We start from the raw sequence: 20,870 nt of genomic DNA on the forward strand, positions 1-20,870 counted from the left end.
ACTGCGACACTTATCATTCAACCAGAGCTCGAAATATCACAAGGATCCTCTAGAGCACAGCAAAGACTGTATTAAAAGTATACTAGTGACAAACTAGTATACTTTAGATATTTTTTTCTGAACCGGGGAAAAATATGTTTCATACATACTATACTTTAGTAACAGTACTTTAAAACCACACAATATCATACTGTATTTACTACATATACCATATATGTATACAGTATACCAATCATTCTGCAGTTCATTGACTTGTACACTACTATTTTGGCATAACTGTAAATATGACTTCATGTGATTCTTGTGTGTGACATGTCGGGTGTTGTAGTCTTTGTTCACATACTTGATTCATGTGGCTGATGTTTTAAAACTAAAGTACATCCTGTGAAGGAAATACTTTCTGTTTTAAATAGACTATACAATATCATAATAATAATGGAGTTGGACCTTCTTTAATGCTTTTGTAAATCTGAAAAAAGTATCGTGTTAACAATGGCCTATAGTAATAAACTATTTTTTACTTATCTGGCTGCGTAATCTTGCTTTGTGAATCAGCTTTACTTCTATTTTTAATATTAATTTAATATTTAACATACCGTGGTATATGAAATTAATTTTAAAATGTCAATATGGTAAATAAATAAAATGTATTATCTCCAAGGGGCTGGGGATTGATTCAAACACAGGTGAGTCGCATAAATTCGCACAAATTCTCCTACACGCCACATTAAGCATTCACTGTGATACAGATGCAGCCATTCAAAATGCGCGGGCGATACCGCATTATTTTGCGGTACGCTGTATGCAGTCTACTGCAAGCTACCGGTAAATACCGCGAGTTACCGTAAATTCTCCTATAATACGACAAGCAAAATAATAGTATCCGGAATTTCCGCAAGGTGGAGCTAATAAAGCTCAACCTCTCATGTTTGAGCTGTGGCCATCAAAGTCTTTAACGAAGATATTACTAATAGTATTAATAATGAATGACCTTGGACAAGCTGTAAGTGTAAACTCAAAGTATTGCCCTGGTCAACATTCTTTTTTTCATTGACCGTCTTTGTAAAAGTAACACCACAGCATTTCGCAATCACGCATTTGTTTCCAATCATGCAAAGTACAGTAATTTTTGAGAATCGATTCACCATGCCTTTCACATGCTCATAAAAGAGATTGATTTAGGAACATAAACATATTACCGTATGAAAACTGTACTGTATACAGTATGTATATGTATATTTAATGTCTTAACTGTGCCCGTTTAAGTATTGAATATTTATATGGAATTTTACCACTGAAGGGAAATCTTAGTACCATAGCATAAAAAGAATAGAAGCATACTATAACGTGTGTGAAGGCCATAAACGATATTAATTTTGGAACATAAACATACAGTATATGGCTGGTCTCGGTACTTTAAAGAAAACATACACGAAACATGGTTTCATTATGACCAGAATCGGTCTTGAGATATTTTTAACTTGATTAACAGTATTTGAGAGGTATGTCTTAACACCGATACTACAGTGCGTAAATACTGCTCACGTATATGTTTCTAGGTTTATATTATGCATTTCATACGGTCAAATTACTTTTGAGCAACTAATAAGAAGCGCGAAACGGTATGCGTTTTAGTTTCGTTTTGTGCTGGGACTCTGCTTTTAACAATGTTGCCGTGGATTGATTAGAGATATCAAGTACATACAAGTCATTTTTTAAATGTTGTAGTTCGTCTTGAAAAAATGTTACGAGTACATCATCTATCAACAATTACACAGGTTCTGTTTCCGGATTTTGGTTACGTAATATTATTTTCTAGATTTCACGTTGTGAATATATGATTTGGGCAAACAGAGCCGCAAAGAAGTACATTATGGGTTGTTGTTTTTTTTTTTTGCAGTTTTATCTAGAACAAGCGATGCTTAAACCTTTGTCTGATTCTTCTGAAACTATCCACACGACAGTTACAGTACCTAGGAGTTGACTTCAGTGTGGTCACTGATGTAATGTTTCTAAAAATCCATCCTCTGTAAAACGTCTTCTCTAGTTGTCCTGCATATGTATTCACTAATGAAGCTGTGTGTTCTGAGCCTGGATCTCTACATTTCTGTATGAACCAGCTTAGAGGGCTAAAGACAGCTTGTGTTTAAATTGAGTGTAAGGCAATTTATGCTTCTAAAGTCATGGTCAGCATTTATTATTGTACTGTGCTGTAAACTCGCCCGTTTTCCATGTAAATAGTTCCCTGGTTCCGCACCCCTTGGTGTTTCTCTCGCTCTCTCTCGGGTCACCTGATCATTAGCTCGAAAGATTTGAGTGCTTTGTGTATATTCTAATGGTAGTGGGGGCAGGGTGTGTGGGAACAGGTTTGGTTGAAATTGCATTGGAGATCTATGTTCTTCACACCTGAAACATTTTCTCTGAAAGCATTTTCTTCGCAGTTTAGCCGATCTTGTTACAGCATGTTACAGTTTACTATTATTAACCATATTAATTTTAAGTGCTTAATGTCATTTTTTGACCAGGCACGAATATTCTTAAGTCCATATCTTCGCAAGGGAATCAGTGCGAATTGCAATACTAATTAAATGACAGCAGGCACTTTCCACCCCCTCTGCCAGCAGGAACATTCCTATTCTTAGCTCAGCAGCTCATTACAAACAGGGTTCTTTTACACAGCGATACAGCTTTGCGTTGTGAATCTGTTTTTCCGTGTTTACAAAGAAAGTGGAATACAGTGATACTACCTGCTATACAGATACATATGTTTAGATATTTAGACCCTTAAATTAATATCATTATTAATAATAATGATAATAATGATAATCGGCCAGTGAAAGCTCTGTTGTCCTTTACATCAATGCCTGAAACATTTTTTCATAATGTCGACATACACAGTCGTGTAACTGACAGTTTGAGGTAGCCTATCGTGTAAATTTCGCTTTGTTGCTGATAGGTTAAGCTTTCGAAACTCTGCCCCAAAGTCATGTGACTGATTTTTCGCCCTGTTTCGTTGGTTAAACGCAATGATCACAAGCACCACCATGGTAACTGGGATGTCTAGTTTTTAATTCCGTTTGAATTCTAACTGTACGTACTGTCTTCATATTTGGCCAGGGCTTTAAAGAGAAGGCGCGCCAAAAAATTTCGGTGCCGTCGTCTCCGCTTTAAAGGTACCCCCGTGCTGGAAGAATTTGACCTCGGAACGTTTGCCCAGCGTAGTTAAAGTGGACATAAAAACAAGAGTTCGCTGGCATTATATAATTATACGAATTACACGAATATAATTATATCTTATTAATTTCTTGAGATACGCGATTCTTTTAATACAGTCTTTGCTGTGCTCTAGAGGATCCTTGTGATATTCGAGCTCTGGTTGAATGATAAGTGTCGCAGTTTAAATACATTTTGTAGTTGGCAATTATGAAACGCTCTGTTAAAAGCAAGGGAGTTTTTATGTCCGTTGCAGTTCTTTTGAAACTGAACTTGTTTGAATTGACTGAGCTCCGTGCTGTACCACACAATGTCTGTTTTTTTTTGTGCTGTCCTACTGTACTTCCTACATTGAAAATACCTGTGAAACCGGTTTAATTCGTCACAGCCAGCCCTCCCGCAGAGAGGGGGGTTGTACTCGTTAATGTCTTAGCACAAAGCAGAAACTTCTTGGAAAGATTACAGATTTTAATCGTCTTTTTTCTGAACCAGGGAAAATCTGATCATGTTTCTCTATAACAATAATAAAACACTTTATTTTACATATCACCTTTAAAAGTGGCATCTCAAAACAATACAGTATATGTAAACCACAGATTACAAAGTAAATACCCAGACAAAAGCAAACGCGTTTTTAATAAGATGCTTTTATTCGTTTTTAATCCGACGATCTCAGGAAGACTAATGGGGGTCTGTCTTTTTTTCTGGAAAACCATAACTCTGGTCTTGTCCAGATTGACTGTCAGCGCCCAGGTCTGACAGTGCTGCTCCAGCCTCTGTTCTGTGGGCGACAGCAGGACCAGTTCCGCTGCAAAGAGGAGGAACTCGATTTCTGTAATTAATGCAGATCAGTAAATCAAGGGACAAAACAGTTATTGCGCCTGGCTCCTCGATGGGCTTCGACGTGCTAATGTGTTGGTTTAACAGTCCGGGTGTGGCAATGTTTTTTATTATTGTTATAGAGAAACATGATCAGATTTTCCCCGGTTCAGAAAAAAGGATCTGAAGTACTGTACCGTATACTAGTTTGTCACTCTTCTCATCCCCTCTTTGCTAAATGGCTTTTGAATCGAGTCACATGAAGACAGAGGTGAAACAGCCCTACACAGACCTGTCGCAGTACAAGAATATAATTATATCTTATTAATTTCTTGAGATATGTGATTCTTTTAATAATTCTTTTGCTGTGCTCTAGAGGATCCTTCTCATTTTCGTAGTTAGAAATTATGGAACGCTCTGTTAAAAGCAAGGGAGTTTTTATGCAACATGAATATAATTATATCGTTATTAATTTCTTGAGATACGTGATTCCATATTATATTCCCTTTTAATCAAATTCTAAAAGTATGCTTGTTGACTCTGGTATCACGTTAGTTAAAGACTTCGATGCTTAAAATGTTTAGGGAGGAATGGAATACTGGTGTGTATGTTTTCTTTAAAGTACCGAGACCAGCCATATACTGTATGTTTAAGTTCCAAAATTAATATCGTTTATGGACTTCACACGCGTTGCAGTATGCTCCTATTCTTTTTATGCTCAGGCACTAAGATTTCCCTTCAGTGGTAAAATTCCATATAAATATTCAATACTACAACGGGCACAGTAAAGACGTTTACTGTAAATCTTTCTACGACAGACCAACGGACCACGAGTGCCTCTGTTGGTCAACCAATCACGTACCGCGGTACCCTGTGTCATCTTGCGTCACGATGGGCGACGCCGTAGCCAATTACCTCCGGTACGTGTCCGTACTGCGCACTTTGAATGGCTGCATCTGTACCTGCCAGTTTTACAAAGTTTTGCATTACCATTGCGGTAAAACATGGTACGTACTGTAGTTTATAATGACTCATTATGACTTGAATAGATGGATCTGTATGCCAAACAAGCAAAGAAAACTGAAACAAAAGCTAGACATGCATTTTGATATGGGTATTTTGTAAACTTGTAAACTTTTGTAAAAATTTAGAAACCTTATGGGATCCTGAAACAAAAAAAGTAAAATTCTTCTATAAAGATGCTGAAGTAATTGCTTTTGTTTTTCACAAAACACCAACTGTATATTCTCCATGATAAGAGATCTTTTCTGAACTACATTCCCCTAGAAACAGTAGGGATTATAAGCTGGGACATCATCCTGTTTTTCCCTTGTGAGTTATCAACCATGCCCCCACCGAACTCCTCCCAGACTCAGTCTTTAGCTTCAGAGACCACCATAGCTGCAGCCCTCTTGGCCTGCCACTACTTCTCAGCCAAGTCTGGAGACTCCTCCACATTGCACAAAGAATGTATGGAAGTTCATTCTCTGAGTTGACAGCCTCACTCACTACTGGTGTCCAACAGTGGGTCCCAGGGTTCCCATCATAAGAGGTGTTAACCACCTTCTGGCCACAGCTCAATGCAGCCAACTCAATGACTGCAGTTTAGAGCAAGATCCATTCAAACTCGGTGTCCCCAAACTCCCCTGGAATAGATGAGGATCTCTTTTAGGGATTCTTACAGAGGTGGGAATGAATTTATCCTCCATGGAGGCAACTGCCAGGTGTTCCCTAACTACCATTTGTGTCTCCTTCTGTCTCCATCTCTCTGAACCAAGTGGTGATCAGTTGACAGCTCTGACAGCTCTCTTTATCCAATTTTCCAGAATAGAAAGCCTAACATCTGATGATACAACTGCAAAGTCAATATTGACCTACAACCCAAGGTGCTCTGGTAAACTTATGAGCACCCTTGTGTTCGAACATGGTATTCATTATGGAAAGTACATCACAAGCACGGAAGTCCAATAACAACTCATCACTTGGGTTCACATCAGTGAGGCCGTTCCTCTCAATCACCTCTCCAGATGAATGCCCCTTCAGGTCTCTCTGTCATTCCCCTTGTGAGCATTTAAAATCTCCCAGCAGGATTACAGTAGCTGGCACCCTATCGACCAGTCCAGCCACTGTCTCTCTCTTCTCAAATACTCTGAACAGTTATTATGTCAGGATACAGTAATAGAAAATTCTGCTGTAAAAAATGTAACAGTCTGCAGTACCTGTCGCAAAAAGAACAGAATTTACTGAAAGAAAAAAATTGCTCAGTGTTACTTGCAGGGATAAACTCATGCCAGTAACTTTACATAATAAAACCTAGGACTGGTGTTAATCACGCTGAACTAAAAGCTCTGATCCCTTCAGTGGCACCCAGTCATAGGTAATGTAACATTGGTTACCATGACTACTAAAACAAAAACAAGCCACTTACTCTTACCTTCAGATCATCCCAGTTAATTGAAAACCATTTTCCACTGGATTCAAGATTTCGTTTATCTAATGGCCTTTAGCAGGTGCTTTTGAAAGTCTCATTATTATGTCTTGATGTATTGTGTCAGATGTGATTTCATGGCCTAATACAAAGAACTATAAAGCCTCCAAACTGATATCTTTTTCTGAGAGCTGTAAAAGGTTTCTTTTTCTTATTAAACCTTTTCTGGAGATTAATGACACCCTAACCTAGCATTCATTTTATATACTTAAATCTAAGTATGACCTTATCATCGAAGGTGGCCTGTTCATTCATAACACAATATATAAACAAAAATACACGCAAAAATACCATACATCACATACAATCACGTGTGTAGTGTTATAAATTACGGATGTTGTGCTCTAGCACATTGGTGACTTGTTGAAAGAGGATAATTTGTCACTGAAACGTGATCCTCATGTGGTGGACTAGTGCATGTTTCCTTTTAATACTGCAGGCATACATTTATTTTGTGACTGCCTCCTACAATATAATTTTCTTTAGCCTGACAGCCTGTGAGCGGCTGCAACGCAATAATGTGAAATGGATTATATTCTTTTTCAAGTGCAGAAAGGTCTAGATGTGTTTTTGGCTCTTTTTTATTAAACAAATTAGTGCTATGTGTTGGTGTTGATGGATGTGCAGTATGGCTATTGAAGCAAGAGAAGAAATAACTCTAGCTGAAATTTATCACAGCGCACAGGTTACTTTTTTATAAGTCCCTAAATTCTGTTCTTTGTAAAAACTGCTGTGTATTGTCCTTGTATAAACCTATTTTCTTCTATTAATGGGAATATTTTATGAGCCTTGAATGTCAAGAGATTGGATATGTTCTATGAAAATCCCATCTGCAGAGCTTTGCAGAGACTTATCTTGATCTCATGATTCATTGAGAGATCAATTGTTCATCAATAATCTACAGTATGTGAGAGACAAAGCAAAGTCAAGCCCCAACTTTAGAATGAGACGCAAAAAAGCTAATACAAATATTGAAATGGACTTTAATTTGTCGCTTTGCATGCTCTCTACTTACACAGTTCTACACCAGGCATAAGAACATGTCACACTTGGGATAAACCAAGTTAAATAATGACTAATGTGTCATGAAGATTAAAATTGAATGTAATTGAATTGTAATTACACTGTAAGAAAAAGGTATTAATAAATACTGTATGTAGTGATGTGAGGGATTATAATTTATTAAAATAATTATAAATTGGAACAGTTAGTTGCAAAAGTGCATTGATATCTGTTCCAAAATCACCCAAACCAAAACACTAAGCAGGTAAATGCACACAGACTCAAATTATACAAAATGCTACGTGTTGATACAAAATTATTTATAGAAATATTTATGCATCAAAGCCTTTACCGAAGATATTACTAATGGTATTAATAATGAATGACTTTGGACAAGGTGTATACTCAAAGTATAATTTCTTTAGCACATTTGTACAAGCACTTGGAATCTGTCCAAGCCATACTTTGTCAGGCATTTTGTTTTACTTCAACGGGCATAAAAACTCCCTTTCTTTTAACAGGGAGTTTCATAATTTCTAACTACGAAATGATTTAAAATGCGACACTTATCATTCAACTAGAGCTCAAAATATCACAAGGATCCTCAAGAGCACAGCAAAGACTGTATTAAAAGATACTTGTATGAGATACATGAGAATCCAGGCTTTTTTATCAACGCTTTCTTTTCCGTATACCAGATTTTATGGAACCACTTCAGAAGGGTGTCAGCCAGTCAGATTCCAGGAATCGGTACTTTAAAGGAAAAATACACACCGGTATTCCATTTCTCCCTAACGATTTTAAGCATTGAAGTATTAAACTAACGTGAAATGGCATGTGAAAAAGTGGTAGTTTAAAACTTTTCTGCTAATATAATATGGAATCGCATATTTAAAGAATTTAATAACAATATGATTATATTCGTGTACTGCGACAGGGCTGTGTAGGGCTGTTTCGCCTCTCTCTTCATGCGACTTTCCTTGTAGCCCACTGGTCTACGTGCCCGATTACCAACTCACGGGTTGTGTGTTCAAATCCAGCTAGTGCTTTTAACAAACATTTCTTTGAAAAAATAGAATAGCAATATTATGGACAATCAATTGACTTTTATATTTCAAAATATCACAACATGATCGATTCTAAGTCATTTTGATAACAATGAATAGTCACCTTCTTCCCTTCTGACAACGGTCCCTGCTTCTGCTTCCTGCTTCTATTGTGTGTGTGTGTAATAGAGTAAATTTTTATAGAGAAATGGAGGCTGGACAGTATGCGTTACAATATAAACATTTATATTGATTTAAATCGTGTTTTGATTTAAATCGCAAACGCGTGTTTAATTATATGTGTTTTTTTAATCATAATCAGGCTAATGCAACATAAATTGATAAAGTATCTTTGTCTTCTAAGTATCTTAATAAACTTTCAGCATAGCTTTCTACCCGTTTAGATTTATTTTTCTTGGGATTGGATTTTGAGATCAAACGTGGAAGGATTAGATTGTAATCGTTTTTATTTTTCAAATACGTTTTAGAAAAGTGTAATCTATACCTGCCCAGACTGTACGCCTTCCTAAACCCCGCCTTTCACTCCTGTCCTGCTCTTCCCCGCGCACCGCAGCCGGGCGCTCTTCGGCCTCTGCCTGGGACGAATGCATATTTTGATATTTACACCCGGCGCGGCACCGAGTGAGCGTCTGCATTTATAACTTAGTTTTTAAAATTAGTCAAGCAATATGAAGCATCTCCTTTTACTTTTAAGTCCCTTAAATACATTGAGCACAGCTTTCTCACCACTTAAGATTACTTTTTGATACCATCCTTACACAAAGCAGAAACTTTCCGATGACATACAGTACAAGTGGAAAGATTACAGATTTTAATCGTCTTTAATTTTGTTACGTTATACGTTTTACCTGTTACTTGATTCATATGGATGCCCGGTTACGTTATACGTTTTAGGAACGTTTCATCTAAACAAACACCACAAAACTATTCTCGATTGTATTTCTGAATGTTATGTTACACCTACAGTAGTTCACTGCTTTAAATACATCGAATTAAGAAAGTTAGGTCTAGCACTTTAGATCTTTTTTTCTGAACCAGGGAAAATCTGATCATGTTTCTCTATAACAATAATAAAAAACTTTATTTTACATATCACCTTTAAAAGTGGAATCTCAGAGCAATACAGTAGATGGAAAAACAGTTAAAAGGGACCAAAGTAAATAGCAGACAAACGCAAACGCGTTTTTAATAAAATGCTTTTATTCATTCAGCAGTGAGTGAGAGGGACATCCAGCAGAGAGAGACACACACACCGGTTTCCATTGACAAAAGTAATTGTTTTTTTTCAATTGCTCTTGTCTAACATGAATGTTTTGTTTGTGGACAGACTGTTAGACTAGAGGAAAAGAGCGCCTCCTTCTACGAAGCATTTAGTTGATCCGATCACGAATTCTTTTCCAGTCGCACGAAGTAAGGGTTGAGAATCTCCGATTCACCATGCTTCTAATGGTTTCCCGGAGATTGCAAGGCAAGGCACTTTTGCCTCTGGACCCATCGAAATTTACAGATGTGGTCCACCCCCAGTAAATTTCAAAAGTCACAAGATTTTGAAACACGAGGGCGGCATAGCGGTCGGCTCTTGCTTTCCCGTTTATGCCGATGCACTGCAAGTACAACCCCCCCTCCATCTCCTGAGTGATGGGTAACAGTTGGATATCTGGGAGAATTATTCGTCCCACTGGCGTCTGTGAATTCTGCTCTGTAAATGGTGCTTTCTGGGGGGTGATAGACGGTGGGGACAGCATCAACAAATTCCTGCGCGGTGGTGAGCGGAGAGGCCGGGATGGAGTGTCCTGAGGCGGTGTGTGCTCTGCGGGGGGCAGAGCTTCCGCCAGTCATTGCAACCTGCGCGGCGGGGAGAGGCACTTTTCGGGAGACAGCTGCTCAACTGTTTGACTGCTGGAACATACTGTCTCCTTCCTCTGCATTTTCAGGAGTGTCACTAGCCTCCCAATCCTCCCCAGTAATGCGTCGTACTGCTCCCACTGCTGCCGAAAAGTCTCCACACAGGTGCTGCTTCTACAGGTTGGCACCCTGGCCAGTGGCCGAGAGCAGAGACCCACGGCCTGTGGCAAAATAACATAATTCATGTAAGAAATAAAGTCACACAGTAGTATTCATCAGTCGCGGACAGACGTCAAAATAAACTTTTCTTTTTTTCCGTCTTACCTCTTTCTTTTTTACTGTTCTGGTGGTAGATTTCGAAGATCGTTTCGCCCATGCAGTGTTTTCTTGAAGAACAGGCTACGAAGAAATAATTATAATTTAATTTAAAATTCAAAACGGCAATAATACCTTGTAATATGCGCTGTAATCCCGTATTTCAGATGTAGTCTGCTGAATTTGCTTACCCTTCGCTCTTTGGAAGCTGGGGCGGCAGAAGCACCCCGTCTCTTCCCGTAAAAGGTCTTGGTCTCCATACTGTACTGTGGTCACTGTAGTGCAGGTTCGCAGTTTTTTTTGTGATGGGAGCTCACCCAATCCCTTGGTGTATTTATGCTATATTCACATGTACGGCTAGAATGTTCATTGTCTTCCAATGAAAGGCGGGTGCCTTTTGCCGAAGTCGGGAGACATTAGAGGCTTGCCACACCCGGACTGTTAAACCAACGCATTAGCATGTCAAAGCCCATTGAGGACCCGGGCGCAATACTTGTTTTGTCCCTTGATTTACTGATCTGCATTAATTATGGAAATCGAGTTCCTGCTCTTTGCAGACGACCTGGTCCCGCTGTTGCCCACAGAACAGAGGCTGTGCCAGAACCTGGCACTGCTGGAGCAGCACTGTCAGACCTGGGCGCCGACAGTCAATCTGGACAAGACCAGAGTTATGGTTTTCCAGAAAAAAAGCCAGACCTCAGGGAAACAGGTACAAATTCACACTTAACAACACATTAACACCTAACAACGGGAGCAGGGACGAATTAGGCCAGTACCCACTATTGAATATTAGTATTGGCTTTAGTATTAGCCATACAGAACATTAAAGTGCCCGTTTTCCATTCAGCGGGTGCCTGAGCCGCTGTGTCCTATCTTCTGACAGTTGCCGTTGTGAATGTCTGTAGAGTGTATCTTATTTTTAGTACTATATTTTTGTATTATATTCCATATTAATCAAACTCTAAGAGTATGTATCGGCTTGTCCCCTCCTCCCGCCCCTCTCTGTGTACAGTAGAGCTTCCTGTCCAGCCAGCACATGTCCACAGACATTCACAACAGCGACATATCATAAAACGTTTGCACATATAGTTAAATTATTAGTTGTTTTTCAGGAAGTTAAAAAAACACTTGAATTACTTATCCAGTCTCTCGAAAGTTATTTTTCAAGCAATGCAACAAACGTCAGGCAATGTGTTTTTTTAATCCAACATTGACAGCCACATCTTAAATCTTTGCAGCCAGCTCTTTTTTCTCTATTTGAATTGTGGCTTTCACATCGCACGACTTTAAAAGCTAGAAAGACAGGTTTCGATTCACATTAGCTGGCGAGCCTTGTTAACAAAAAAACAGACAATACACAGGGAGGGGGAGGTCAAGCCAGAGAGAGAGTTTTTTACCCTCTGTCTAAAAACCCAAATAACCCGGGGCAGAGACTCTGGGGGGATCATTGCGTGGTACAGAGCTCAGTCAATTCTTATGGAATGTGTTTTTCTTTCTTCTTTTTTTCAGTATGGAATAAACCTGTTACTTGATTCATATGGATGCCCGGTTACGTTATACGTTTTAGGAACGTTTCATCTAAACAAACACCACAAAACTATTCTCGATTGTATTTCTGAATGTTATGTTACACCTACAGTAGTTCACTGCGAATTAAGACACCCACATTAATAATGTAACATGCCACTGTTTGTGCATGAACAAAGTTATACTGAGATTTCCTTAGATACGCGATTAAAAAAAAAATTTTGAATCCCCGGCGGAACACATTCCATAAGAATCAGCGCTTTTACAGTATATATCGCCTTTAAGGGTGGCTTCTCAAAACGCTTTACAGGATAAAAACAACAAGAACAGCAACAACAACAATATTGTATTTCATTGCACTTTGAAAACCAAGTAATAACTTAACTATATGTGCAAACGTTTCATATGTCGCTGTTGTGAATGCCTGTGGAGTGTATCTTATTTGCCTTACGTCCTGGTTATCTCGCTCGCCCTCCCCCACTCTCTCCCTCAATTCAATTAAATTCAAGGTGTTCTATTAGCATGACAGATGGGTACAATCAGTGTTGGGTATTTACTTTGCTTTGAGATTCCACTTTTAAAGGTGATATATAAAATTTTGACTAAAATAAATTGATATCTTTGTCTTCTAAGTATCTTAATAAACATTCAGCATAGCTTTCTACCCATTTAGATTTATATTTCTTAACTAGTATACTTTAGATCTTTTTTTCTGGACCGGGGAAAATCTGATCATGTTTCTTTATAAAAACAATAAAAAAACATTATTTTACATATCACCTTTATGTGATATCACCTTAAGGATGCGCAAAGAAATTTAAAATAGTCTTCTTTAGGTGTGAGGGTAGGAGTGGATCGCAGCAGGCATAATCGGCAAATTAGGAAAACAAAGAACTGGACAGGCGAGACGTTTATCCAGAGAGCGAGTGATCAGAAAAAGGAACAGCTGTTACACCCAGGTTTTATGCTCTCTCTCTGTTGAATGAATGAAAGCATTTTATTAAAAACGCGTTTGCGTTTGTCTGGGTATTTACTTTGTAATCTGTGGTTTACATCTACTGTATTGTTTTGAGATGCCACTTTTAAAGGTGATATGTAAAATAAAGTTTTTTATTATTGTTATAGAGAAACATGATCAGATTTTCCCTGGTTCAGAAAAAAGACGATTAAAATCTGTAATCTTTGCACTTGTATGTCATCGGAAAATACAATCAGTTTCTGCTTTGTGTAAGGATGGTGTCAAAAAGTAATCTAAGTGGTGAGAAAGCTGTGCTCCTCAAAGCACTTTACAGGATAAAAACAATAACAACAATAGTGGCTGGGCAAACGATTTTTTTTATAGAAATACAAAATGAGATACTGTATAATGATGTGCATGAACAAAGTTATACTGCAATTTTCCTTAGATACGCGATTAGAAAAAATATTTTTTTTGAATCCCCGGCGAAACACATTCCATAAGAATCAGCGCTTTTATACAGTATATCGCCTTTAAACACATATATTTAAACACGTGTTTACGATTTAAATCAAAACGCGATTCAAATAAATATAAATGTTTATTTTGTAACGCATAGGTGACTATTCATTGTTATTAAAAAGACTTAAATTCGATCATGTTGTGATATTTAGAAATATAAATTTGTTTGGTGCGAGTGAGGTTTTATTTAATCTCTGACCAAGGGAAACGTTTCATTTTTTCAAAGAAATGTTTGTTAAAAAATAAAGTCATAGTTCCATGGGATTCGATCACAGATCGTGTGACATGAAAGTCAGGAACCTAACCCACAGCGCCACCGGCACAGTCACATGGTGAGTGCTGAAAAAGCACTACAGAAACATTATCGACAGACAATGTACAGATTTGATAAAGCTATAAAATAATGTAATTAGGCACAGAAGAAGTTTACAGCACAGTACAATAATAAATGCTGACCATGACTTTAGAAGCATAAATTACCTTACACTCAATTTAAACACAAGCTGTCTTTAGCCCTCTAAGCTGGTTCATGTAGAACTGTAGAGAACCAGGCTCAGAACACACAGCTTCATTAGGGAATACATATGCAGGACACGTGGAGAAGACGTTTTACAGTGGATGGATTTTTAGAAACATCCCATCAGTGACATCACTGAAGTCAACTCCTAGGTAACTGTCGTGTGGATAGTTTCACAAGAATCAGACAAAGGTTTAAGCATCGCTTTTTCTAGATAAAACTGCAAAAAAAAACAACAACCCATAATGTACTTCTTTGCGGCTCTGTTTGCCCAAATCATATATTCACAACGTGAAATTAGAAAATAATATTACGTAACCAAAATCCGCAATATGGAAACAGAACCTGTGTAATTGTTGACAGATGATGTACTCGTAACATTTTTACAAGACGAACTACATTTAAAAAATGACTTGTATGTACTTGATATCTCTAATCAATCCACTGCACTGCATTAAAACAAAACGAAAACTAAAACACCCTGGGCATACTGTTTTGCGCTTATCAGTTGCTCAAAAGTAATTTGACCGTATGAAATGCATAATATAAACCTAGAAACATATACGTGAGCAGTATTTACGTAGTATCAGTGTCAAGACATACCTCTCAAATACTGTAAATAAAGTTAAAAATATCTCAAGACCGATATTGGTCATAATGAAACCATGTTTCGTGTATGTTTTCTTTAAAGTACCGAGACCAGCCATATACTGTATGTTTATGTTCCAAAATTAATATCGTTTATGGCCTTCACACGCGTTACAGTATGCTCCTATTCTTTTTATGCTCAGCTACTAAGATTTCCCTTCAGTGGTAAAATTCCATATGAATATTCAATACTACAACGGGCACAGTAAGACGTTTACTGTAAATCTTTCTACGACAGACCAACGGACCACGAGTGCCCCTGTCGGTCAACCAATCACGTACCACGGTACCCCGTGTCATCTTGCGTCACGATGCGCGACGCCGTAGCCAATTACCTCCGGTACGTGTCTGTACTGTGCACTTTGAATGGCTGCATCTGTACTGTATACAGATGCAGCCTTCTAAAATGTGCGAGGTCTCTACAGTGACACAGACTACAGCGTGGCATCACTTTTTTATTTTTTCTAATTATCTGATGCATGACTGCACTATTCTGTAAAACTGTGGTGCAGTGATTCCTTAAAGTACCACAGTTGTGTTTGATGGATAAATCAGTACAGTATTAAATGTTTAGTAACCCTTTAATAGGGTGATACAGGATGTTATGACCATATTGTTACCACAACTCCAGATGAGATACTGTATGTCACAATACTATATAACGATAATAGACTTAACCTATTTAATTACATACAATGTATAAAATTATTAGTAATAATGTATTAACAATAATTATAAAACTGATCATTTTATTTTAATTATAAGAAATACTATACATAGTAGCTTTAAAAACATATAATATTTAAAAGCAAATAAACACACAAAAATGCCTGTTTAAAATAAAAGTTTTGAGTAATGCTTTAAATGACTTTGTCATGTAGTGTTAGTTTCATTGTAGCTCACATAGGTGCTCATTTTGGGGAAGTCTATACTATATTTATATCAATACATTTCAAAAATTTAATATTGTAATTATATTGTTGTGTTAGTATATTAGTATCCGTTAGTATAAATAATTTTATCTAGATTGAGGCAGTCTGCAAGAATGACGGTAATAGATGATGTACAGTATTAATATCTGTGAGAATATTGGAAAATGTAGTTTTGTCTATATATTTGGCTTACATGCTCAATTAAAAACTATATGTTGTGCCTTGTGAGAGATAGACTTGAATTCTAGTTTAAATAAACCCTTTAAAACTACATAAAATAAAGGTTTTTTAGAAATTTAAAAATAAATTAAATGACACTGGGACAACTCAAAAGTATTGTAAATATTTGCCTTTGTTTTAGTCTCCTCATGTCAGAAAAAGTAGATATAATACATAATACGTCCTGTATGGGACCTGCAGTGCTACATTACCTATTTAAAACAGATGGACAACTCTATGTCATTTCATTAAGAAGTTCCAAAAAATTAAAACTGAGTGAATATCAAACTGTGAGCTAACTTTACCACAATTTAACAGTTCTCTTTTGATTAGACAGCTGCCAGAAGCAGCAGTGAAAAGGTTGCTTGTTGTGTGCGGTATTCGTGAAACAGCACTAATCTTAGTAAAGGTGTGGTTAACAAGTTTTTCACTTGCATGTTAATTGGTTTCTGTTTAAGGGCATTTTTAATTCCTTTACTCTCTCCGAGCATCCTTGAGATTGTAGGTCTCACGGCAGGTCCAGATAGTGGTAAACCTGTTTTTCTTTCTTCTTCCTATGGCAGGGTTCGCATATGCTAGCTCTAGTACCCTTCTTCCTTTTTGTAACACCAGATAAGGGACTAAAATGCAATGGTAGTCTAATTAATGACATTTTAAGAACTGTCACTATCCAATTTATGGATTCAAGAAGATTTATTGACTTCAAAGGAAAAAATATTTTTCTACTCATTTTCTTGTCATTTATGACTAGAAATGTCACAGGGCTTGTTGATGTTCATAGTCATTCAGGCCTGATCTTTTTTGGAATGGGAAGTTATCTAAAGTACTTTATAATCTGTTACATAAGCCAGAGCTTCAGGGATGTGTTGTTGGTTTAAAAAGAAAACTGTTAATTTTGCAAGACGAGCATGGAGATGTTTTTATTTTGTATTTTTAACTCTTTTAAAAGATTGCTTATTTTAATTTTTTCAATCTGTTAAATTGTCTGAGACATCCACTATTGCTGAGAATGTATTATAATATTGTATAAATAATTTTGCATGTTTTGGATCCCTAGTGTCTTGCTTTAATTTTTATTGTGGCTGCCATTTTTATTAATATAATTATAATTTTTAGAATGATTTGGCTTCTTTTAACACTAAAGACGTAGAAGCGTTTTCACATGCAGCACCTTTCAGTTTAATGTTTCTGTTTAACAAAGGAGTGTCTGGCGCCTTGGTAGTTTCATTGTCTCCTCACAGCGGGGGTACAGGGAGTGAGCTGCACCCCTTTTATTATCCTTGATATGTCAAAAAGCAGAAACTGAAAAATCTATATGCTCTTAAGTTTGCTATATTTCTTTAGAGCAGTTTGCAACATTGATTATTATATCATTGCAAATGGAGCTAATTTTCAATTAAACAATCATTAGGTCAGCTAGGTAGCTACAAACCAAAAGTTCTATTGAAACACTGGATGTTTCCCTTTGTGACTCTGTGTGTGACGTTTATATGTTCTGTTTCTTCTACTTCCCAATTCCTGGCTCCTTAGTATGAACATGTATGTTCTGTGACACATATCAGGACATTCTTTTGGGCTTGCTTTTTAAACCCAGTTTATGTAACGGTTGCCGGGTGAGGCTCCCGTGGAAAGAGTATTTTAAGACCCTAGGTGAGGCGGCAAATCCGGAAAGGAATAATGAACAGACTGTAGGGAAGACACACAAGGTTTATTGGTCTTCACAGTGATGATAGGGAAGTTCATGCAGAAGTGAAGGGTAGGTATCCATTGCAACAAATCCAGGGAGGTCCACAGAAGAATCAGAAAACAGTCCATATGTCCATTATTGGGAAATCCATCTGGAGACAAAACAGGAACAGACACTTGAAAAACAAGAACCAGGAATATGGGGCTCAGAAGGTTAGGGTGACTATTACTGGTCTATGCCCTCAGATTTCCCCGTGAAGCCTGGACGTAGGCGGGCCATGAGACAACCATTTTCCAAAGCTGAGCCCCAAAGGCTGGGGGAAGAAAACTTAAGAGACTTAACTACACACACCAGGAAGTAATAATTAAAAGGACTATCTAGAGAGGATTAGAGCGCTCTCTGGAGGAGAGGATGTCGACCATGACAGTTTATTCCATGTGATGAATTTTAATAAAAGTATTTTCTTCTCATTTTGATATTTGATATTAAAATCTGCTGTACATCCCCAGTACAAACAGTTATGCACAATTAATGTGAAAAGCTTCAATAAACTTGGCAGAAGCAAGTTGTCTGCAGCACATCTGGTTTTTGGTAGCAGGTAGTGACAAGGACATTTTTTTTCTGAATTCCAGAAATTATCACGTAATGTAGTATTTCACAAAACGTATTAATTTGCTTTTCAGTTATGCTCTGTGCAGGTCCCATCCAGGCCTTAATATATATTATGACTACTAGCTCTAACATGAGGGGACAAAGACAAAAAAATATGTACAATGCTTTTGGATTTCCTGAGTGGCATTTATTGATTTTACATTTCTAAAATTATTTTAATTTTTAAAGGTTCTATTTAAAATGGAATGGGAAGCACAGCACATGGTTTTTAATTCAGCATGTCAGCCAAATACAGGGAAAAAAACACTTCCCAATGTCTCACACATGTTAAAGACCTCTGTAAAGTAATATGAGCAGATACTGTATCCTTACTGCACATCATCTATCACCACCGTTGTTGCAGATTCATCTAGATGCACATTTTTACTTCACTGTTTCACAAGCAATCATTAAAAAGATATTAAATGTCTGGAATGGTGCAAAATTAACTTTTTATTAGTATTAAATTATTATTCATATTAAAGGATTAAATTAGTATTAGTATTTTAAATTAAATTTTGATTAGTATGTAGTCACTCCATTAAATTAAAATGTTTTCTGAGAATTTCCACAAAACAAGGCACATTAACAAATTAAAGTCTGATCCAGTCTCCATTTGTAGCATGCAATCCCATTAAAAGAAACTGTACAGTCATTTTAAAACAGGAGCTAGACTATGTATTTTATATATTTATATAACATAAAAAATATTTTGTATCTCAAGAATTATGATTGTTAGACTAAGAAAAATCAGTTTCATTAACATCTAATGCTGTACAAGTGCCATCTAGCAATCTCTTTTGAGTTGTGAAGGACTGAAGGCAGTGTGCCACACAGGCCTGTGGTCCAAATTGTGCTTTAGGCTGACGTACGTTTTGATTCACTTTCTAGATGACTGCATCTGTAAATGTGAATTGATCTGCCATGACATAAATTGTTGATTGTTGACACAGGTATTACTAAGATCAGAATTAGTGATATTAAGATTAAACTATAACTATAATGTTGCTTCCGTCACAGTGGGCTTCTAAATAATTTTAATGAAATTCCATCTGTTTGACAAGTTTAAAACCAATACTCATCAGTTTAGTGGAACATTACAGCATTTGTCTTCAGATCAAACAGTATCATTTTTGACAAGCCAAAGCAGATCCACGTCATTATGGAACTACTGCTTTCTTTGACAATACACTATTTTTTAAATTTTGTCTAATAGTTTTTAAAATTATTTGACTAAATACATGTACTGTATTGCTTTTTTTAACATCAGTAAATAAAGGTTTGTCTCTGTCCATTTTGGTGCATTCTATTCATTGGACCTAGATGTATTAATGTCAAAACTAAAGCAGAAAAATATGTTATATAATTAATACAAATATATATGTATCAAATATACATATTTCTTAAAAATACAACTTGCAAACCTGGGACCTTCTAGCTCACAGGTGACAATTCTACTACAGAACCAAATCGTCAATCAGTTTGAATGGCTTGTTTGGACCAAGTTTCTTTTTCCATTGTGACAATCATGGCAGAAAATGAGGTTAAAATAAGCACAAAGTCAAAATGTTTCCAAAATAACCACAAGTGATGGAGTTAAAGAATTCGTTGTTTTCGAAGAAAGTGGAATATCCTACCAAGACCGTCTAAATTAATAGATTATATTTATATTCATAAATTTATATTATTAATGATGTTTGGAATCTTATTTTTATTCTCAGCATCCAAAATTTCCCTTTAGTTACATGTCTCATATTAATATTCAACATTAAGTCGATTTAAAAAAATAATGAAATCTTTGTTGCTGTATAGCAAAGCAAAGGGCAGCCACTGTAATGTGTCAATGAGTTCTACCATGCACTTTGTACCATAGCTTTTTTAATATGATAAAACTATAACAGTCCCATAGTTTTTAAATGACATTTTGCATTAAATTATTAATTTGTCTCTTTGATAAAATAAAGTCAAAGCCAAAACATGATTTGTATTTAGACTTTAATAAAATGTCCTTAATTAGAAATAAACTTAATTTCCTTTGACAGGATAATTTGAAATAATTAATTTTATTTAATATAATCCTATAGTGAGTTCCAATACAGTGATTAATCAGTTGCTGTTTATAGCTCTTTGTAGTCTGGATTTTATTCAATCCTGTGCACACAAATTACATTGGGCTATTTGAAATTTTAGTAATAAAAACATGAAGAATCAAGGACACAGAATCTTGTACAAAGGTAGAAAGTTCCATATTTAAAAATACAAGAAAACTGTAATATTACCAGGAGGTTCCCTGTGTTTGTTTATTTTTGAAAACTTTATTAAGAAGTCGATTGATTGTCTGGTACACACTATTTGCCCATAAATATTTATATTGATGTAATAGCCGATTTAAATCTTGGGGGGACTGGCTGTTTGTACCATAACTTTATTGTATTTTTTTGTAATATATCAGAGGTGTAA

The 20,870-nt window shown here is 36.5% G+C and overlaps 1 protein-coding gene and 1 long non-coding RNA gene across 5 annotated transcripts in view; one reads left to right on the forward strand and one right to left on the reverse strand.

Annotated features, from left to right (window-relative positions):
* The window catches only part of mgat4c (mgat4 family member C), a 298,157-nt gene that overhangs the window by 194,339 nt on the left and 82,948 nt on the right, over window positions 1-20,870 (forward strand). The window lies entirely within an intron of this gene.
* The window catches only part of LOC148654645 (uncharacterized), a 100,495-nt gene continuing 97,384 nt past the window's right edge, over window positions 17,760-20,870 (reverse strand). The window contains exon 2 of the long non-coding RNA XR_015941504.1: window positions 17,760-17,910. This is a non-coding gene — a long non-coding RNA (uncharacterized LOC148654645). The remainder of the gene's footprint in view (window positions 17,911-20,870) is intronic.

The sequence above is a fragment of the Lepisosteus platostomus genome, chromosome 9, assembly GCF_059453375.1.
Source record: "Lepisosteus platostomus isolate fLepPlt1 chromosome 9, fLepPlt1.hap1, whole genome shotgun sequence".
Taxonomy (NCBI): Eukaryota; Metazoa; Chordata; class Actinopteri; order Semionotiformes; family Lepisosteidae; genus Lepisosteus; species Lepisosteus platostomus.